Source organism: Mesoplodon mirus (assembly GCF_964341445.2).
Source record: "Mesoplodon mirus genome assembly, chromosome: 10".
NCBI lineage: Eukaryota > Metazoa > Chordata > Mammalia > Artiodactyla > Ziphiidae > Mesoplodon > Mesoplodon mirus.
The window spans coordinates 15,460,002-15,482,633 of NC_138986.1; the positions used below are offsets into that span (position 1 = coordinate 15,460,002).

At 43.1% G+C, this 22,632-nt stretch overlaps 1 protein-coding gene across 3 annotated transcripts in view; it reads right to left on the minus strand.

The window, feature by feature from the left end:
- The window catches only part of PLEKHG1 (pleckstrin homology and RhoGEF domain containing G1), a 229,563-nt gene that overhangs the window by 115,921 nt on the left and 91,010 nt on the right, over nucleotides 1-22,632 (minus strand). The window lies entirely within an intron of this gene.

A 22,632-nucleotide genomic window follows, 5' to 3' on the forward strand; every position in this document is an offset into this window, starting at 1 on the left:
GAAACCCTGATTCAGGCCAAAAGAGGACAGGCTGGTACCCATGTCTTTCTCTGGGATGCTTTTCTGGAAACCCCATGATGAGAAAGTGCTAGAGAGCAGGGTATTCTTTTCTTAATAAATCCCATTCCATGATATTATTAAAAAAAAAAAAGGTCCTCTGGAAATGCCGATGGCCAACAGGCACATGAAAAGATGCTCTACATCGCTAATCATCAGGGAAATGCAAATTAGAACCACAATGAGGTATCACCTCACACCTGTCAGAATGATTGTCATCAAAAAGAACACAAATAACAAGTGTTGGTGAGGATGTGGAAAAAAGGGGACCCTTGTGCACTGTTGGTGGGAATATAAATTGGTGCAGCCGCTGTGGAAAACAGTACAGAGGTTTCTCAGAAGCTAAAAATAGAACTACCATTTGACATAGCAATTCCACTCCTGGGTATATATCCAAAAAACCAAAACACTAATTCAAAAAGTTACATGCATCTCAATGGTCATAGCAGCATTAGTTACAATTGCCAAGCTATTGAAGCAACCTAAGTCTCCATCAACAGATGAATGGATAAAGAATATGTGGTGTTGGGGCTTCCCTGGTGGCGCAGTGGTTGGGAGTCTGCCTGCTAGTGCAGGGGACACGGGTTCGGGCCCTGGTCTGGGAGGATCCCACGTGCCGTAGAGTGACTGGGCCCGTGGGCCACAAGTACTGAGCCTGCGCGTCTGGAGCCTGTGCTCCGCAGCAGGAGAGGCCGCGATAGTGAGAGGCCTGCGCACCGTGATGAAGAGTGGCCCCCGCTTGCCACAACTAGAGAAAGCCCTCGCACAGAAACGAAGACCCAACACAGCCAAAATAAATAAATTAATTAATAAACTCCTACCCCCAACATCTAAAAAAAAAAAAAAAGAATATGTGGTGAATATATATACAATGGAGTACTACTCAACCATAAAAAAGAATGAAATTTTGCTATTTGCAGCAACATGGATGGACTTGGAGGGTATTATGCTAAGTGAAATAAGTCAGACAAAGACAAAAACTGTATAATATCACTTATATGTAGAATCTAAAAAATACAACAAACTAGTGAATATAACAAAAAAGAAGTGGACTCACAGATATAGAGAACAGACTAGTGGTTACCAGTGGGGAGAGGGAAGGGGGAGGGGCCATATCGGGTTATTTATATATATATGTATATATATAGTAGGGGATTAAGAGGTACAAAAAATAATGTATAAAATAAGCTACAAGGATATATTGTACAACACAGGAAATAAAGCCAATATTTTATAATAACTGAATGAAGTATAAGCTTTAAAAATTAGAAATCACTATATGGTACACCTATAACATATAATATTGTACATCAACTATACTCCAATTAAGAAAATGGGGAAAAAATTCCTCTACTTAATCTATTTGTAAATTTTAATACATCAGTTGTTATAATGGTGTTGTAAACCAAATGTTTGATGAATGAAACTGGTGATCGTTACACATACTCTAAACCAGCATTTTTCCAGGTGTGGTTCAACATCCCCTAAGGCACTGTTATGGACTGACTTGTGCACTCCCCCCAAATTCATATGGTGAAGTCTTCACCCCCAATGGGACTATAATTGGAGACAGAGCCTTTAAGGAGGTAATCGAGGTTAAATGAGGTCATAAGGTTGGGGCCCTAATCTGATAGGACTGGAATCCTTATAAGAAGAAAAGACTGGAACCCTCATACACTGTTGGTGGAAATGTAAATTGGTAAGCCACTATGGAAAACAGTAGAGAGATTCCTCAAAAAATTAAGAACAGAACTAACATATGACTCAGCTATTCCACTTCTAGTTATTTATCTGAAGAACACGAAAATACTAATTTGCAAGGATGTATGCACCCCTCACCCTTGTGTTTATTGCAGCATTATTTGTAGCAGCCAAGATATGGAAACAACCTAAGTGTCCATGGATGAATGAATGGATAAAGAAGATGTGATACACACACACACACACACACACACACACACACACTAGAATATTACTCAGCCATAAATAAGAATGAAATTCTGCCATTTGTGACAACTTGGATGGACCTTGAAGGTATTATGCTAAGTGAAGTAAGTCAGAAGGAGAAAGACAAATACCACATAATTTCACTCACATGTAGAATATAAAAAAACAAAACAAACCGAATAAAGCAAAAACAAACTCATAAATACAGAGATGAGATTAGTGGTTACCAGAGAGGAAGGGGGTTGGGGGATAAGTAAAAGGAGTGAAGGGGTCAATTGTATGGTGGCTGATGGTAACTAGAGACTGTGGAGGTGATCATTTTGTAGTGATACAGATGTTGAATTACAGTGCTGTACACTGGAAACTCACATAATAAAAAAGAAGAAGAAAACAACAGAGATCTCTTTCTCTCTCCACTCTGCACAGAGCGAAGGCCATGTGAGGACACAGTGAGAAGGCAGCCATCTGCAAGCCAGGACAAGAGGCCTCACCAGAAACTACCCTGCTGGCACCCTGATCTTAGACTTCCAGCCACCAGAAATGTGAGAAGACAAATATCTGTTATTTAAGCCCCCCTAGTCTATGGTATCTTGTTATGGCTGCCTGAGCTGGCTAATACAATCACCATCAGCTTGTATTTTCAGTAAGCAACGAGATTGCTGGACCCTGCCCAAGAACACTGAATCGAAATCTTCACAGATGGGAACCCAGAATAAGCATTGGTAACTACACTCCCTGGGTGATTTCTGTGCATTATAAAGGTGGGAACCATTGTTCCAGGGGAGCTCAAGGCCGTGCTAACCCCTCCCTCAGCCTCCCTTACTCTAACACCCCAAAGAAGAAAAGCTTTATGGGGTCAATGATAAAATAGAGACCTCAAACACTTAAAATTAGTCTCCCCCAAAAAGGAATAGAATACTATACCTAGAACTAGTCAGAAATCAGGTTGGAGTCCAGGGTGAGGTGCTTTGTAGGAAAAGCCACTTCAGTCTCTACATTTGGGCTTTTTCCGAAAGGATAAGAGGGCCCCTTGAGATCCACATGAGATCTGACCAATTTTGTTGTAAGGAGACCAGATGAAGATTTGGGTCTGACGCCAATGGTAAAATTAAGAGTGCATTTGTGGGGTGGCGGATATTCCCCAACCCTCAGGCGCCAGTGTGGAGATGGCTGGGTTGGTACCAGTAGGTCTGCACACTTGGGATCCTGGTCATCTCCTCCCTCATTTCAAAGAATCAACCTAGACTGAGTTTCAACATCCTAACAGGTAAAAAATGGAGTTGGGCCATTAACCACTGAGGATACTTTCAACTCTAAACTTCAAGGGCCAACAGAAAATAAATATTTGCTATCGTTAAACTCTTTTCTAAACTCCTCATGAAAATTACCAGAGTGAAGATTCTACTAAGTCAGCCAAATGAAAAAGAAACTTGAAAGTAATTTAGTTATATTATCAGGGACAATAATAGTATATAAGCAAATTCAAAGGCACCAAGTATGTTCAGCTATGTAAAGATGCTACACAAAATCCTACAAGTGTTCAAAAATCAAGGTACTAAACAATAATCAAGGGCTATTTCAAAAACAGCATATTCTCTGGAGGGTGAGACCAGGGCACTAGGTTTTATCTCTTAAAGTGATTCTTATATACTCCCAGGGTGTAAAACCACAGCTGTGCCCCAAGAATGTTGCCATAGCTCCAAATTAAGGTTAAAAAAAAAAAGCAAAACATTTCTTGACTTTTTTTCTACAACAAGAAGTACTCTTCAAGTAGAATAGAGCTTTTCTTTTTTTTTGTTTTGCGGTATGCGGGCCTCTCACTGTTGTGGCCTCTCCCGTTGCGGAGCACAGGCTCCGGATGCGCAGGCTCAGCGGCCATGGCTCACGGGCCCAGCCGCTCTGCGGCATGTGGGACCTTCCCGGACTGGGGCACAAACCCGTGTCCCCTGCATCAGCAGGCGGACTCTCAACCACTGCGCCACCAGGGAAGCCTGAATAGAGCTTTTCTAAGGGACAGAATAGAATTATATTTTAAGTATTAACTGAGTCAAAGTCTAAAAACCCTCAGTAGATAATCTGTGTATCCTAACTTGCTTTCACTTTGAATAAAATCATGGGAAGGAGATGGGAAGGTGAGACGCAATAAAGAATAGTATGATTTTCTCTACTGTGAGGCAGAAAACCCAGGTGTGGCTTCCCCTCCTTGGCAGCTTGGTACCTTTCCAAGTATGCTGGCCATTTTCTCACCCGAAGGCCCACACAGGGAGAAGGAGAATGATGATCAAAACACAGGCTTAGGTGAGGTCTTCTGATTTTTGTAGGTGCAAATAAAAGAAGCGCTTTTGATGGTGAGAGGTTCCCAGGGCCCTTCAGAAGGCGCTCTACATGCTAGAGCTCTTGACAGCTACTGCGTTGTCCAGTTGTGCTTATGAAGTAGCAAAAGATGTCCATGTCTCATTTGTTGAAAACTTAGTTTTATGTTTTAAAAGTATAACAAATAGTTAAGTTAGTGATGCCAAGGGGTGAATTATGGATTGAGATAAACCTACTCTGAAATCTTGGATCTATAACTTACTACGTGATCAAGAACTTTAATTTCAATCAACCTCAGTCTCTTTAAAGTCAGGACCATCTTATTTCACAGGGTTACCATTCGATTTAATTGATGTGACCCTTATAAAACATCCATCATGGTGTGTGCCACCTAACTGACACCCAGTCATATTAGTTTCCTTCCTGTTATGGATAGACAATAATCAATGGTTAAAAAGAACCCAAGGGCTTCCCTGGTGGCACAGTGGTTGAGAGTCCGCCTGCCGATGCAGGGGACACGGGTTTGTGCCCCGGTCTGGGAGGATCCCACATGCCGCGGAGCGTCTGGGCCTGTGAGCCATGGCCACTGAGCCTGCGCGTCCGCAGCCTGTGCTCCGCCACAGGAGAGGCCACGACGGTGAGAGTCCTGCATACCGCAAAAAAAAAAAGAACCCAAAATACAGATAAGTCTGAGCTCATTTTATTAATTTTTTTCTAGTTATAACATGGAAGCAATCACAGGTCTTATGTGTAGCCTCATTGCCAGAGTTGTAATGACAACCAATGCCTTCTTAAAGAATGATTGCTTATTCATTAAAAATTCAGTTTTCATGCCATCCTTAGACATACCCCAGTGTGGAGCCTTCCTATGAATAAAAATTTTCAACATGTATAATTAATTTATTATCTTATTTCTTCAGCAAGTGCTAAAGAGTATTTTTAATATATAGCCCATGTGTAGGAAATAAAGTTGTATAACTACAATTCCCATCCTCAAAGTTCCAGAATTCTTTAGGTGGAGACAGGTCTGCTAATACCTGAGGTATGAGTTACTTCCTTTGTGTCAGGTGCTGTTCTGTGTGTTTTAGATCAATTGCTCACAACCTCTTTAGGACATAGGTGTTATCACCTCAATTTTATGGAGGAAGAGCACAACAAACAGGATAATTCAGTAGGCTGCTTGGGTGTACAGTGCTACCAAGTGGGGGCACCAGGATCTGAACCCAGGCAGTCAGATTTCAGAGCCTGTCCCCTCATGCACTATACAGTACTTCCAGATGTGTAGATCTACATCACGGATTTATAGAATTAGAGAGCTTGGGACATGTGCCTTGGAGTTCAGAGAGGGGGCCTTAGGAATAGCTTACTACATACAAGTCTTCCTTTTTATAGAAGAAGAAACTGAAGCCTGGAAAGAGGATCACTCAAGGTAAATTAGCCGAGTGGTTCTCAAGCTTGAGCTGGCCTCAGAATCACCTGGAAGCCCAGTGAAACAAAGATCGCTGGTCCCACCACCAGAATCTCTGATTCTGTGGGTCTGGGGTAGGGCTTGAGAATTTCTAACAAGTCCCCAGATGGTGTTGATGCTGCTGGTCTTGGGAACATGCTTTAAGAATCAATGATCTACACCAGAAACTAACACAACATTGTAAATCAACTCTACTTCAATATAAAACTTAAAAAAAGGGACTTCCCTGCCAGTCCAGTGGTTAAGACTCCGCGCTCCCAATGCAGGGGGCCCGGGTTCAATCCCTGGTTGGGGAACTAAGATCCTGCATGCTGCGCAGCATGGTCAAAAAAAAAAAAAAAAAAAAAAAGAATCAATGACCTAGTGAGTGACTGAGCCAGGATGAGGCCCCTGCTCTCCTCACTTGGCATCGTCCCAATAAATGGTGGATACCAGCTACCCTATAATGGGAGCATCAGAAGGAGGTTGGTCGGCTTGCTCGAGCAGCCCTGAGCACAGGTAGCGAATGCTGTCCTCCTCCTAATGTAGCTGAGACATCTGAAAGCTTCTTGCTGGCAGGCACGTTATACCGTGATTCACTATGATATTGGAACTTGCTTCTGACCCTCTCCCCCGACCCCCACACGTCACCAATCTGAAACAATACCAACCTGCTTACTGCCAATAGTAAATATTATTGTCACCCTGAGCTATTTACCAAAACATGTGACCTGAAATTTGGCTCTTTGAATCCTAAACATAGCAGGAGTTAGCAACAAGCAGGGGTCATGGATAATTGCCAGTATTTATTCTCAGAAGGGGATGATTAGACAATTTCAAAGTTTTCTTTTGTTTGCATTAAAAATCAAAAGGAAAATTTTGTGTTTATTTGTTTAGCTGAGAGGATCCATTGCCTTTTATTAAGATTCCTAGCAGAGTGAACTCTTTAGAAAGTAGGGACATTATTTAATGATCATTTAAACTTGCCACATTTAAAATTGCTTCATTTTCGTGCCATCCTGGGGTGTTCTGAGGCTTAGCAAGGTGATTTAGACACCATGGACCTCAAGAAGCATTTATGGAGCATCTACATTTACAAGGCAATTATCTGTTACCCACAAACACCTTAAAGGACTTAATACATGGAAGTCACATACTGAACAAAAGTATCTTATTGAACTACCTGCTTAGGCACTAGAGACCTCAGATAGATGTTCTAGAGAACAGTTACAATTTTTCAAAATTTTGAAATAAGTATAAATCCATAAGAAGTTGTAAAAAAAAAAAAGTACAAGGAGGTCTCCTGTATCCTTCACTCAGTTTCCCTCAACGCCAACATCTTGCATAACTGTAGTATGGTAACAAAACCAGGACAGTGACATAGGGCCAATCCACAGAATATAGTCAAATTTCTCCAGTTTTAAGGACAGTTACACTTTAGTCGTGAAGGACATACGAGCAAAGAGAAGAAATTAAAAGGAGATGTAAAGGCGATGAATACAATCACTATCATCTGATGTTACTTTGAAATTTGCCTTTATATGTACTAGCCGTACAAAGAAGATAAATGTTAAGCTCACAAATTGTATACATGATAAGACTCTCCCTGAAAAAAAGAACTTAAATTTTGTTTCAGAGACTGAGCTTAACAATTGTAATTGGATTAACCTGTTTTCCAAATCATCTATAGATATGAGCACTTATCATGAAGCCACTTAGCCTCTTTTTTTTTTTTATTTTATAAATTTATTTATTTATTTTTGGCTGTGTTGGGTCCTCGTTTCTGTGCGAGGGCTTTCTCTAGTAGCGGCGAGCGGGGGCCACTCTTCATCGCGGTGCGCGGGCCTCTCACTGTCGCGGCCTCTCTCGTTGCGGAGCACAGGCTTCAGACGCGCAGGCTCAGTAGTTGTGGCTCACGGGCTCAGTCGCTCCGCGGCATGTGGGATCCTCCCAGACCGGGACTCGAACCCGTGTCCCCTGCATTGGCAGGCAGACTCTCAACCACTGCGCCACCAGGGAAGCCCACTTAGCCTCTTTTAAAGTGAGAGGTGAACTCAAGACTTGTACACAATCCTGTCCTTGTGCAAACACACAATCTGCACAACTGTCATAGAGGGATAAATGAGGAGCTCTAGAACTTTCTGTGTTGCCTGGCTTGGAGTAATTGGATTTTGTTACATTTCCCCATATTGTGTTCATTATAAATTAGTCTTATCAACTCCTTAAAGGCTCCCAACATATTTTTCCGTGCGCATACTCTGTTTTCTTACATATGTATTTGGAAATACTAAAATGGAATATTTCAATTAGCTGGAATAGGTGAGGTTTTCCTCTGTATCTCATTTGCATAATATACAGTCAGGTTAAGGAGTCAAATCATTAACACAACAACTTCCTGAACTAACAACTATCTTTCAAAACGGATATAACACAATTGATCTGCCAACATTTGCTCTTTAGCTGAAATATAAACATAAAATAAAAATAAAAAATAAAAAAAAACCAGCAGCAGCCCACCAGAAGAACAAAATGTCTTTAAAAGTTCATAAGAAGTAGATTCTCCAGGTCTGTTAAAAGGGACTCGAACTACTTTCCTGAGCAGATAATGATGTGGTGACATTTTGGATTCTTCACCCTAAAAAAGCAGCTTTGGTATTAGGAAACAAAACACTGCATTTTCCCTTTGCAGGGTGGGAGCTGTCTGCGTCAATCTGCCCCCAGAGAGTCCAGCCAGAGTAAACAGATGTTTCAAGGGTTGGAGAAGCCACAGTCGCCTCCACCGGTACTCAAAATGCTGACGACCTCCGCTGGGGTCATCTGAATCCTAAATGACCAAGCAGAACTCCTACAGAAGGCTCCTCCCTTCCTGGGCCAGCCTTGAGCAAGATTCTGAAATAGGAGAAGCTTGTCCTGGACCACACTGGTGCCACCACCCCATCCCCAGGCGCCCTGATTCACATCCCAGTTGAGTGTCCTGAAATCTCCCCACTCCCCTCCCCTTGTCCCCTGCCCACCCAGGATTCACTCCCTCAAGGGCTGGGGCCCTAAGCTCAGCACACCCTCAAAGATTCTGAGGACACAGAGACAGTACTCAAATAACCTGCCCAAGGCACACAGCTAGAGAGCTGTAGGCTTGACTCCAAGATCAGTTCTGTCTCCATTGCCTAAGGCATGACAAATTGTTCTGTGGCCTAAGTCATCAAAAATATACTATTGTATCCATTTTTTTTAAGCTTGAGAGTTGACAAATTGTCATGATACTTGCTCTATCAGAATCAAATCATCACATATACTCTGTTTCAGCTCCTGGAGAAAATTTTAAACGCTTAAAAGTATTCATATATTTAAAAGTATTCAATACTTCCAGGGACTTCCCTGGCGGTCCAGTGGTTAGGACTCCACGCTTCCTCTGCAGGGGGCCTGGGTTCAATCCCTGGTGGGGAAACTAATATCCCGCATGCCGTGCGGCAGGGCCAAAATAACAAACAAACAAACAAAAAAGTACTTTTGATAATAACATATGGTTTCCGAACAATCTTTAGCAAAATTTAGCACTGCATGTATGTATACACACACACCTATATAATTGGAACCCACCAAAGTAATCAACACCAAAAAATTTTTCATTGGCCATAGCATAAGTTTTGCATATTTTCTTGGTAGTTCAAAAGTAATTTTACTCTTGGAAATACAACAAAGGCTTCTGTTTTACAGATCGCAAGTAAAGAGACAGTCACTTCTGTAACAGCTTTCATGTTGATTTCTGACACCACTTCTACTCTGAACACCACTCCACACATAGAGTACTACAAAAAGCACTGTTAAAATGATGCTCATGAATCAGTGATTCATTTTTCAAATCCTGGTTGGCTAAAGATTCCTTTCAAATGATGCTCATGAATCAGTGATTCATTTTTCAAATCCTGGTTGGCTAAAGATTCCTTTCATGCATTTTGGATAGAGATGCTGTTGTTCAGAAACACCCACACAGTGAGATGGAACTGAAGAAAACAGACCCTGGACCCAGCACCGGTGCTGCCCGAAGAAGGATAGGCATGTGTGCATTCGTGTGATGTGTGTGTGTAACTAGATAGTTGAAGTGTTTGCTGCAAGAGTAAGAAGTGTCTAAATGTCATCCTCTGATTTCAAATGAAAACTGCAGGGTTTTTTTTCCCCCAGAGCTGGCAGCCTGCCATCACCGCAGGCCTTAAAGTGGCTCAGGGCTTTGGGGAGCGGGGGGAGAAATCTTCCACACAGATCGATCACCGCCAGCGGCATCACCTTCGGTCTCCTGGTTGTAGCATGAATTCCACTGCCAGACTCCCTAGACTTTCAACTTAAGCTATCAAAGAAATAATTTTAAAGATATATGGGCTTTAAAAAATATTTACAGAGGGAAGACATTCTAAAATATTCTCTGTGATCTGAATTCTCCCTCATCATAATCTTGATATATAGCCGAGGCTTTGGACACTATTTTAGGCTAATACCTGTTTTCTGTACTCTCTGCATAACTTACATAAAGGGTACCCCAGGTTCATTTGACTGGCTGTGAAAGTGGTCAAGAAAATGATAAATTAACCTTTTTCGAAGGTGAAGCTTCTAAATTTGAATTCTTTTTTTTAATGGTTCCTCCCCCCTTCTAGAGTGATTTCAGTAAGCACCCTTGGTTACTTTACAGATATTTTCACACGAAATCTCCTCCATTCAAGAGGGGCACATTTTGTTTTCAAGAAAACTTCAAGAGCCAGGTAGAGTTCCTCATAAAAACTCTCAGGTCGGACCTCTGCAAAACAGCCGTCATGGATGTTGGCGAGCTTGTGTTTGTTCAGCGCTGCCATGAACACTTGGTGATCCTTACAAGAATTACAAGGTCTCATCCGGCCCTTACAAGAATTCAGTTGTCCCAATTTCAAAGCTGGGCAATTTGAGGCTTAGGCAAGCTATGCAACAAGTCCAAAGTGACACAAGTGGAAGCACAAGAGCCAGGATTCTATTCAGATCTGTGTCCTTAACCACTGCCCTGTACTTTAACATTTCAAGGAAAGGGGAATCAACAGTTTTCTCGACAAGGAAGAAATACTTTCTGCAGTCTAGGTTCCTAGTCTATAGATCAGAGCTATATTTGTAGTGAATTCCTAATATTTTCTACCCCTTATCTCAAACGAAGACCAACTAAAGGCAACTCGGCATCAACCAAACAAAAAATAAAACCACCAACAAAACAAAACAAAAGCCAAAGGACAATGTGCTATATCTGCAGCTTTTAAATAGTTTTTCAAAATGATCAAACATGAAAAAATTACATTTGTGGAAACATCAAGCTAAAACCACGTTCTGGAATCACAAAGTATTGAGCAACTTCTCTGTAAAGAAAATGGAAACCAGGGTCGATTTTCAAGCAGGACAAATATTGCTCTTTGGAACAGAAACTTGTTGCTGAATCTCACCATGGAGCAAAAGGCTTATAAACTTTAGAAAAAAATCAAGTTCACATGGAAACAAAAACACAACAGAAACTCCAATATGGAGACTGACAGACGCTGCGGGTCTTCCTGGTTCTTTTCAAAGCCATTGTTGGCTATTAAAATGTCCAGGTAGAAATAATAAAATACCAACAATTCCAGTATTCCAGGGGAAATGCTTATGCTCAAGTTTTTAAACTTTGGTCTTGTAAAATTTACTAGCAGAGAAGATTAATGAAACTGATGACTTATAAAGATAAGACAGCTCCAGTTACTAGGAATCAACTAGAAAACCTCTAAAAGGTGGGAATCACTCAGTCATGAGGACCACACAGTAATATGTTTTTACTATGTGCCAGGTACCATATTTAAGCTTTTTTTAAAAAAACTAACTCATTTAATTCTCATAACAACTCTAAAAGGTAGGTATTGCTATCATCCCTATTTTGCACTTGAGGAAAATGAGGCACAAAGAGATGAAGTAACTTTCAAAGTCATATAACTATGAAGTGATAAAACTGGTATATAAGCCAGACAGTCTTAACTCTGGGGCTGAAACATTTACCCACTCTGCTATGCTAAGTCCATGCAGCCAAGCTCTGCATGTAAGGACAGGGACTGTTCCCACATAACTGGCCTAATCATGGGTAGAAAACAGGAATTGCTGCCATGTTCCTTCTGCAAAGGTTCTTATAAACTAGACTTGTGATGCCTCTCTCTGATGGGTCACAGCCCAGTTCAAGAGTGAAAGCTCCCAGATAAACTATCAGGAGTGCATAGAAAGATGAAGATGAGTGAAGCAATAACTACATACAAAGTGGTACCAATTTGGTGGGGAATAACTTCTAAACTCTTGTGTGACATAGCCTCCATTTTCTGAAGTGCTATTTGCATCTTCTACCATGTTACCCTGCCTCTCAAGCCAGTCACAAGCTCCCTGAGATCCTGACTGGGGCCACTCATGGCTTGGTAACCCCCTCATGGCTCTGTGTCCCCCTCATGACCTTGTGCAAAGTAGGTGCTTCCTGGATGTGGTTGCATGATTTATGTGTGCTGTGGACACCCTCCTACAGAGGCTGAGCACCAAGCTGGCTCCTTGTGGAAATGATGCATGAAGATGTGTGGAGAGAGGTGGTGAGAAGGCAGCCAAGTGTTAGAAAACTAAGCCATGGAGGCTGTGAAGAGACAGACCTCATGCAGACTGGGTTGGCTGATCCAAGGGACTGTGCTGGACAATGACCAAACGGGGTAGTTACTGATGCAGAACCTCAGAGTCTAACCCAGGGAATTCAGAGCCTCTTGCATAGGCAATTTGGATCACTGGCTCATGACACAGGGGGGAAAAGTGTCTGCCAAAGGCTTTGTTTGCTGAGAGCTTCCAAGTCCCAGAGTTAAAATGATCAGAGAGAAAAAAGCCAAAAGTCAAGAATCAGTTTCCGGGAAGGGAGGAGACAGTGCTTAAGTCACATATTTTATTTATTTGCTTATTATAATGTGCTGAATGGGGCGCCACCAGTAGGCAAATACATCTTCACACTATTCTGACAAAGCAGGTAGAAAAAGGAAGACTTACAGAGAGACAGTAAACCACATGAATCCACCTCTGTTCCCCAGTCCAGTGAGCCCTGGGGAAGCTCTGGGGAAGCTTCTATAAGTTTCCACCACTCCTTTTTCAGCAGGACTAGTCTCACATCCTGAGCCCAGAGTGAGGAATAATCGAGTGGAGAAGACTATGTGGGGCAGAGGTTAGTAGCAGGGGGTGGAGTAGGATTGAATCTGGCTGGAAAAATCATTACCTACATGAACTTGGGTAAATTGTTGAACCCCTTTAGGTTTCAGTTGCTTCATGTGTAAAACGGGGACAATCTGGGACTTACTGCAGATTGCTGAGAGGATTAAGTGAGATAATACATATAAAGCATTTAGTCAACTGTCCTGATATATAGAGAGAGATCTTCAAACTCGTGTTTTCTTAGATTCTCTATTTGTCTATTTAGTATCCATTAATCATAGGACCAAACAAATAGCCGAAGTTCTTTACTCCTCCACTGCGATCCAGTGATCTCTGAACCACTCCCTGATGTAACTCTCACACAAAACCCCAGGGCCAGGTACCAGACAACCAGGGGAAGCCCCTATGCTCCAAGGCCAGCTGGAATTATTCAAACGAGTCAATCCTAAACTGTGGACCCTGCCCTGCGCTTCATGGGCAATCCCACGGAAACCCCAATAAGGGTTTGGCCTAGGCTTTCCTCTCATTTCTTTCTGCCTCCTGACCAACACTGGTGCTTCCCCATGTGGCCCTACATGGCATGCCAGCCACACACCCCGCCTTGGGAAATGTAAGTAATAAAAATCTTTTAGTGGCATTAGTCTCTCCGTGTTGTCACTCAGTCACTTCCATAAATTAAAATCCCATGGGGACAAACATTGAGATAATAGAGCTTAATAAACAACTGCCATAATAACTTGTCCATAGGCCATAAAACAGAATCAGTTATAAGTCTATGTCTCTTCTTTCCATCCTTCCTCTCCTCACTGTCAGTTTCATAGTTTTGGGCTGAATCTTTACAATGACCTCTTTAATATATCTTGCTAAATTCAATTTCTTGCTTCCTCAAGCCATCTCTACATGGCTCTCTTCTAAAACTCAGAATGTAGGTTACTCTCTGCCAGGAAAGCTTGATATAGTTCCCTATGGTCTACAAATCAAGCAGGTACTCCTTATCTTAGCAGTTAGCTTTCTAGGGTCTGGACAGGCACTGCAGCCATATTGGAACACTCAACACTCCCCAGGATTACTCTAGCTTTTCATACCTCTGGGCCTTTGCTCAGGCTAGCTAGTGCCTGCCCTGGGGATGCTCTTCCCACTGTTCCTTAAGTATGGAAATCACAAAGCACTTGGGGAATAAGGTTTGGGTAGAACTTATATTCTCTTTAATGGTTACCTGAAACTTCTCCCAGGTCCTCAATAAATATTTGGTGGTGAGCTGACTTTATCATCTGACTTTGCTCCCAGAATAATTGTTGAAAAAGAAAGTTGGTTGAGATTTACAGCTACCTTTTCTTACTAGGTGAGTGGTTGAGCTTGGAAAAGAATGAGAACCACTCCATTCATACAAGGAGAAGCTGTTCCCCAGCCGACATAATGAAGGAAATGGTGGTTTAGAAAGAATCTTAAAAATTACTCAAAGATGATTAGAGGCTGTCACCGAGAAATGAGGAAGGAAGGGGTTTCTTTTTGACCACAGGGTATAGAGTCCCACAATCAGAAATTATTATTTTATAGTGAGGCCAATGGTAGTCTGTATGCCTTTGAAATGTGAAAAGCAATACTAATTTAAGTTCCTGGTATGATTTACAAGGCATCAAGATAGATTATACAGGCCATCTATGAAAACCAGGCTCCTTACTTGTTAACATTTTGCAGTCATGTTTCTGAAGGCCCGGGTATCAAATAATCATTGAGTGCCTACACTACATAGGACACTGGCCACGGTGGATTTAGAGTATCAAGCCATGGAGCTCTAACTGGGCTCAGCATCTAGATAAGGAGGGAAGATCACAGGCAAAGTGAATGGTGGGTGCTGTCTCTGCTATGCTGCAAATGAGCAACACGGCCAGGGTTTTTGGGTGTTCACAGGAGCTTCACTGAAAAATAGAATTTCTGAAATAGTGCACACACGAAAGTGGGCATGATTTCACTCAACAAAGCAAGTCACTTAGTTGCAATTTAAAATGGGCAAATGCAAATGAACTTATCTGCGAAACAGAAACAGACTCACAGACATAGAGAACACAGAGACTTGCAGTTGCCAAAGGAGAGGAGGGGAGGGGAAGAGAGGGATGGAGTGGGAGTTTGGGATGAGCTGATGCAAACTATTACATATCGAATGGATAAACAACAAGGTCCTACTGTAGAGCACAGGGAACTATATTCAATATCCTGGGATAAACCATGATGGAAAAGAATATGAAAAAGAATGTATATATATGTATAAATGAATCACTTTGCTGTACAGTAGAAATTAACACAACACTGTAAATCAACTATACTTCAATAAAACAAATTAAAAAAATAAAATGTGCAGGGCTTCCCTGGTGGCGCAGTGGTTGAGAGTCTGCCTGCTGATGCAGGGGACACGGGCTTGTGCCCGGTCCGGGAAGATCCCACATGCCGTGGAGCGGATAGGCCCGTGAGCCATGTCCACTAAGCCTGCGCGTCTGGAGCCTGCGCTCCGCAACAGGAGAGGCCACATCAGTGAGAGGCCTGTGTACCGCAAAAAAAAAAAAAAAAAAAAAAAAAAAAAAAGTGCAAATGTTTATTCTTGGTTAGATATTGAGAAAGTGGGTGGGGAATCATATACAGAAAAGGTATCCTTTGATGAGTTACTTCCAAGTCCTCACCAAGGGCTTCATTTTGCATTCTTCCTCCTTTCTCTCATGTCCTTCACAACTTTTGAAATAGAGTACAACGAGAGCACATTTTAGTATGCTGAATGGTGGACTGCCCATATATACATGCACATACACCCTTACTTATTTGGACAGAGCTGGCAGAAGCATAGTTACATTTTGTATTTAAAGATGAACACTGTGGGGGCTTCCATGGTGGCACAGTGGTTGAGAGTCCGCCTGCCGATGCAGGGGACACAGGTTTGTGCCCCGGTCCGGGAAGATCCCACATACCGCGGAGTGGCTGGGCCCGTGGGCCATGGCCGCCGAGCCTGTGCATCCGGAGCCTGTGCTCCGCAACGGGAGAGGCCACAACGGTGAGAAGCCCACGTACCGCAAAAAAAAAAAAAAAAAAGATGAACACTGTGAATCACCCACATCCACCCTTGCCTCCAGTTTCCCTACTCCAGTGAGGTGTCTAAGAGCTTCTCCAACTTGTAGCAGCTTCTGTTTCAGTTTCACTATTCCCAGTTCCTGAGCCCAGCACTGAGAAAGAATAACTATGTAGACAGCACCAAGAGCAGCTATGAGTTGAGAAGACTTGATTGACACCACACTGCTTAGCAGCTGGGATACTCAGATCACCCTCAAAACAAAACAAAACAAAACAACACACCACCAAATATTCTCTAAACTAGTATGAACTAGGCATTATCAGATTTCCTAAGTTAACTTTTGACATGTCACAGTTAAATATTTATATTATATAACACATCTACTCTTGATATTCAGTGATCTATGGAGTGTGAAATAATTGCAGCTAGCAATTTTTACGTCAAAAGAAAATAGCATTGCTCCAGAAAATAAAGAACTAAAGCATAAAGGTTATATTATTTTTTATTTAAAATCTCTTTCCTGCTACCTAAAAGTAAAACCTTATAAACTATTCATCAGTCCATCTCAAGATAAATTTGCTGAATAATTATTCTAGGCCAGGACTTGGACTAGACATTAGGGATAAAAAAAATTTTTTTAAAGATGAATCTATGGGGGCTTCCCTGGTGGCGCAGTGGTTGAGAGTCCGCCTGCCGATGCAGGGGATACGGGTTCGTGCCCTGGTCCGGGAAGATCCCACATGCCGCGGAGCGACTGGGCCCGTGAGCCATGGCCGCTGGGCCTGTGCGTCCGGAGCCTGCGCGTCCGGAGCCTGTGCTCCGCAGCAGGAGAGGCCGCAACAGTGAGAGGCCCGCGTATGGCAAAAAAAAAAAAAAAAAAAAAAAAAAAAAAAGATGAATCTATGGCCCCTGCCTTTAAAGAGCTAACTGAAAATAAATACCTTCCTAAGAGTCTCTTCAGACTTCAAATAAATATAAAAATACCAGTAGACTGAAAAATATCTGAAGATTCTTCTATGACCAGGTTAGAAACTATGGTATAGTTATGGGAGGGAGAATAAAACAGAAGAAAATTAAGACATACTATCCCTTCAGCCATAAAAAGGAATGAAGTTCTGATACATGCTGTGGATGACTCTTGAAAACATTATGCTAAGTGAAATTAGCCAGACGTGAAAGGACAAATATTGTATGATTCCACTTATATGAAATATCTAGAATAGGTACATACCTAGGGACAAGAAGTAGGTTAGTGGTTACCAAAGGCTGGGACCGGGAAGAATGGGGAGTTACTGCTTCATGGTTACAGAATTTCTGTTTGGGGTGACAAAAAAGTTTTGCAAGTAGACAGTTGTGATGGTGGTATAAAATTATGAATGTAATTAATACCACTAAATTGTACACGTTAAAATGGTTAAAAGAGCAAATTTTGTGTTACATATTTTCCCACAACTTATAAAATGAGTAATGTAATGTAACAGAAACCATTGAATTGTATCCTTTAATTGGGTGGATTGTATGGCCTGTAAATTATATCTCAGTAAAGCTGTTAAAAGAAATCCCTCACATGTTAGCATATTATTTTGTCATCTTGTAAAGCTCTGAATATTGTTAAATAAATACACTAGGAGCACAACTGGGAGCTCAATGTTTGAAATATTATAATTCACACTTCTTTCTGAATGCCAGATGTTACCAATAATCACTAACTCTCTTGGCAGTTTAGAACACAGCTGAGCCTTCTATCTTTTGCATATCTGGTTAAATAAGGAATTGACTATCTTGCCATGAATAAACTTATCACACCATTTTCACAAGAGTCCCTTGGCTTGATTCTTCTTGAATACCATCAGCCTGAAAAATATGGTTGGAAACCACCATCAGAACAAAACAAATGACAACTTTTGATTTTCATACCTCTCAACTGTAGGTTAGCTAGAGGCCAGAGTAAGTCAGTATCTCGAAAAATGCCTGGCACGTACTGGCTTCCAATACATATTTGTTGAAATGACAGAACTGTTAGCAGTTACTGCTTGGGAACCTCTCAGGGCTCTGGGTCAGATAGAAGCCTTTTGAGGGTCAGCAGTCCAGCTCAGAACACCCCTGGGAGTTGATTCCTTCTGGGCTCACTCCTGGTTCCTCTGCCAGCTCCGTGCTTCTCTCATAGGTCAGTCATCAGCAAGACCAAAGAGTTCCCTTCTAAGTAAGTATCATGAAGAAGTCCAAGGTCTAGGGGACTTCCCTGGTGGTGCAGTGGTTGAGAATCTGCCTGTCAATGCAGGGGACATGGGTTTGATCCCTGGTCCGGGAAGATCCCACATGCCACGGAGCAACTAAGCCCATACGCCATAACTACTGAGCCTGAGCTCTAGAGCCCACGTGCCACAACTACTGAAGCGCATGTGCCACAACTACTGAAGCCCGGGTGCCTAGAGCCCGTGCTCCGCAACAAGAGAAGCCACTGCAATGAGAAGCCCACGCACCACAACGAAGAGCATCCCCTGCTCGCCGCAACTACAGAAAGCCCATGCGCAGCAACGAAGACCCAACACAGCCAAAAAAAAGTAAACAAATTAAAAAAAAAAAAAGAAGAAGTCCAAGGTCTAGACAGAGCAGAATAAGGTTAGGAATTTCCAAAGTTTTTCACTCCAATGCAAATTTCTTTCAGAAATTTGGAGCTAAGTTAACAGGAGTGCTACATTTTGGTCAAGAGTTCTATTGCTGCCTCAAAACAAAAAGTACCAGAAAATAAATATAATTAATGGGGAAACCCAGAAGCTAACTACCTTTTTAAATAGAAGTATAGTTGATTTTACAGTGCTGTGCCGATCTCTGCTGTACAGCAAAGTGACTCAGTTATACATATAGACATCCTTCTTTAATATTCTTTTCCATTATGGTTTATCACAGGATATTGAACATATCAATAGTTCCCTGTGCTATACATTAGGACCTTGTTGTTTATCCACGGAAGCTAACTGCTTTTACCATTTCCCATACCAGAAGTAATAAAGTGATACGATTTAGACTACAATTTGCCAAAGCCAGTGAACCTTTTCTGTCTTACTAGTCAAATACACATATCATAGAACAAGGATTACATCTTAAAATAAAAGCCTTTGAAGGAAAATAAGGGGAGATAATGATCTCTTACTGTGTGATCACTGAAAATCCCTGTGTCTTTGACTAGGAAAAGAGAAAATGAACCTCCCACCATGAGTTAGCCATGATTTATAATAACCTAAGAAGAAAAACAGGCTCTAGATTTGTCAACTCTATTTGAAGGGGGAGAAAGCCTGTAAGCTCATTATCACCTTCCTGAACTCTTTAAACAGAAATTCATACAGTCATAGCAAAGTCACAAACCTACCCTGAGTCTGAATTCCATCTTGGCTCTGGAGAACAGAAGTCTGGGTTCTGCCCTTTGGGGAGAGCTGCGATTCCTCCATCCTCTGACCAGAGCTCCCACCATGGTTGTGGACAGCATGTGTCCCCCAGGTGGCCGTAGCCCCACTGGGCGGCCGGGAGGGGTAGACAGCCCTGTCAGGCTGCCACCGTCAGGAGGATTCCATCCACTTGCGATGGTGCTACACCCCAGACAGACAGGTCCGGGCGGTTCCACCTGCCCCCGTCCTCCACCCACACGCTCAGCCTTGTGTTGTTGATCCAACCCCAGGAGGCCCAGGGAGAGTGGGAGATAAGCTGAGAAAAAGCAGAAAACAGCAAAAACAAAACTGAGTAGTAGGGCTTCCCTGGTGGCGCAGTGGTTGAGAGTCCGCCTGCCGATGCATGGGACACAGGTTCGTGTCCCGGTCCGGGAGGATCCCACATGCCGCGGAGCGGCTGGGCCCGTGAGCCGTGGCCGCTGAGCCTGCGCGTCCGGAGCCTGTGCTCCACAACAGGAGAGGCCACAACAGTGAGAGGCCTGCGTACCGCAAAAAAAATAAAAATAAAAAATAAAGACATTGTACCTGTGATAAACCATAATGGAAAAGCATATGAAAAAGAAGCTATATATGTATAACTGAGTCACTTTGTTGTACAGCAGAAATTAACACAACATTGTAAATCAACTATACTTCAATAAAATTAAAAAAAAAAAAACCCCAAACAGACAAAAATGACTGTATATGTGGAGGGCGGCATGTACCTGTGTATCTATTTCTCTTTTCCCAGCTTATTTTCTCTCCTAAATTGGAACAGCTATCAGACAATTGTTTTTCCAAAGAGAACCAGTCGTCTAGATAAACAGAATTTGCTTCTGAAAAGTATTTCTAATGTCTGGGTGTTCACGTCACAGAATCATAACAGCTTTTGTGGATGAGGAAAGTTGATTAATGGAATTTAATAAAAATTCACAATCATGTCAATGCTCGAGAACTTTTAAAAAATGAATTGATTCCAATGACCTAATTCTTTTCTCTCTCCTGGTGAGCTAGCTGGAGTTGCCTCAGACTGGTGGGTGGGACTTGAACGTCAGGCATAGCGTACACTGCTCACATATGCCCCCTCCTGGCCAAGATGCCAGGTGCACATTGGTTAGAGACCAATGATTGCCTTAAAGCTGTGGGAGGGGCAAGGGGTGGAAAGTTCTGGAACCCCCTAGGTATGCTATATTCATTTAGCCTGAATTAATTATAGGCAGGCTGAGGCTTTTGATATTATTTTCTGTCCTAATGACTGTTATGGATTACACAGTTGGAGTAGATGGAACGACCCATTACCTGGCTTCACTCTTTTCTTCCCCAGCTATACCTTACCTAATAAGCTCAAGGCTGTTTTTGCAGGAGGTGGGCAAATTCCCCAAATCCCTCCATATCCATTTACAATATTTCTTTTAAAAAGCCTCCAGTGTACTAAAACGCAGTAGTGTTTTGGGATACATATTTTACGGATTCAGTTAGTCAAAATTGCCCTCATTTGCTTATTATTTTGACTTTTCCAAACTGCAGAAAAGCTTTGGTATCATGGCAGATGGAGGGAAGGCAGAAATGAAGGATGGGATTTGAAATGGTCTAAGAGTAGGAGGCTGCTGGTTCTACTCTCTGTTCCCTGACCTCAGGAGGGGTTCAGACACGCACCTGGGGCAGAGTCTGCGGTCATGGAGGGGCTGTGTTTGCTGAGAGGACAGGTCCCGGTTCTCCCTGAGGTGCGTCTCCCACTTCCTCACTGGAGCGGGGGCTCCCTCTGCTGTGGGCAGCGCCCTCCACCTCCGAGGGCTGAGCCGGGCTCTGCTGGGGTTCAGGGGAGAACTGCCCAGGGAGCAATGCCACCTGCCCTTTAGGGGAAAGAGGAAAGAAGCCTTCAATAGTCTCTCAGTTCCTGGGACCCCCAGAGTCACAAAGACAGCTTGAACCTGCCTCCTGCTGGGGACACCCCCTGTGGGAGTGGGGCGGTATCAAGGAAGGACAGCAGGGAGCCCTTTACTTGAGCCTGGGGTCTGGTCCTGGCTTAGAGGTGAGGGATTAAGCAGGGGTCTTGAGGATGGTCCAGCGACACTTGGAATTCATCAGGGGACAGAGTCAGGAGGCAGGAACGTGGTGGGTGCATTCACCCTGAGTCAGCTCTCAGGGGATTCTGTGTCCAGTTGTAGGAGACTAGACGGGCTGGGGATGCAGCGTGGTAGGGATTCCAGGAGAGGAGCTATCAGGACGAGCAGAAGCCACCCGGCCCCATCCTCAGGGAGAGGTGGTGGAGATAACACAGTGATGCTGGAAGCAAAAGATCAGCTCTGAAGACTCTAGGGATCTACTAATGCCTCCAGATGGAGCTTTTCTTTGAGGCTCGATCATTAGTGCTGCCACGTATATGAGATCCCTGCAGACATCTGTCCCCAGTGGGCCAATGAGAAGTCCATGGTGGGAGACACGGGGCTCGTGGCCAGAAGCACAGCAAACTGCCCTAATGCAGACTCGGAGGACCCCGCACAGCTGTTGTTATCAGCCACCAAGGTAAGACGGACATACGTGAGAAAGGAGGTGAACGGAGCCAACGGATACTTGAAATAAAACTCCCCAGACCCCAGCCCTGAACCCTCCCATGGGTACGGCTTCTCTGTTCTCACAGTCCCCGGGCGCAGAACCACGGCGCTTGTCCCCCTCTGCTGCGGCCATGGACGTCTGCCCCACTCAACCAGCTGCCTCAGACCTCACTGCGCATCAGAAACACCTTATAAAATACAGATTCCCGGGGCTTGCCCTGAACTGACGGATCCCCTAGGTCGATGACAGTGCCGGGGGGGCTGCATTTTCTCGAGCTCCCCCCACCAGCCTGGAACTTTTTTTTAACATCTTTATCGGAGTATAATTGCTTTACAGTGTTATGTTAGTTTCTGCTTTATAACAAAGTGAATCAGTTATACGTATACATATATCCCCATATCTCCTCCCTCTTGTGTCTCCCTCCCTCACTCCCGCCCTATCCCACCCCTCTAGGTGGTCACAAAGCACCGAGCTGATCTCCCTGTGCTATGCGGCTGCTTCCCACTAGCTATCTATATTACGTTTGGCAGTGTATATATGTCCATGCCTCTCTCTCACTTTGTCCCAGCTTACCCTTCCCCCTCCCCATATCCTCAAGTCCATTCTCCAGTAGGTCTGTGTCTTTATTCCCG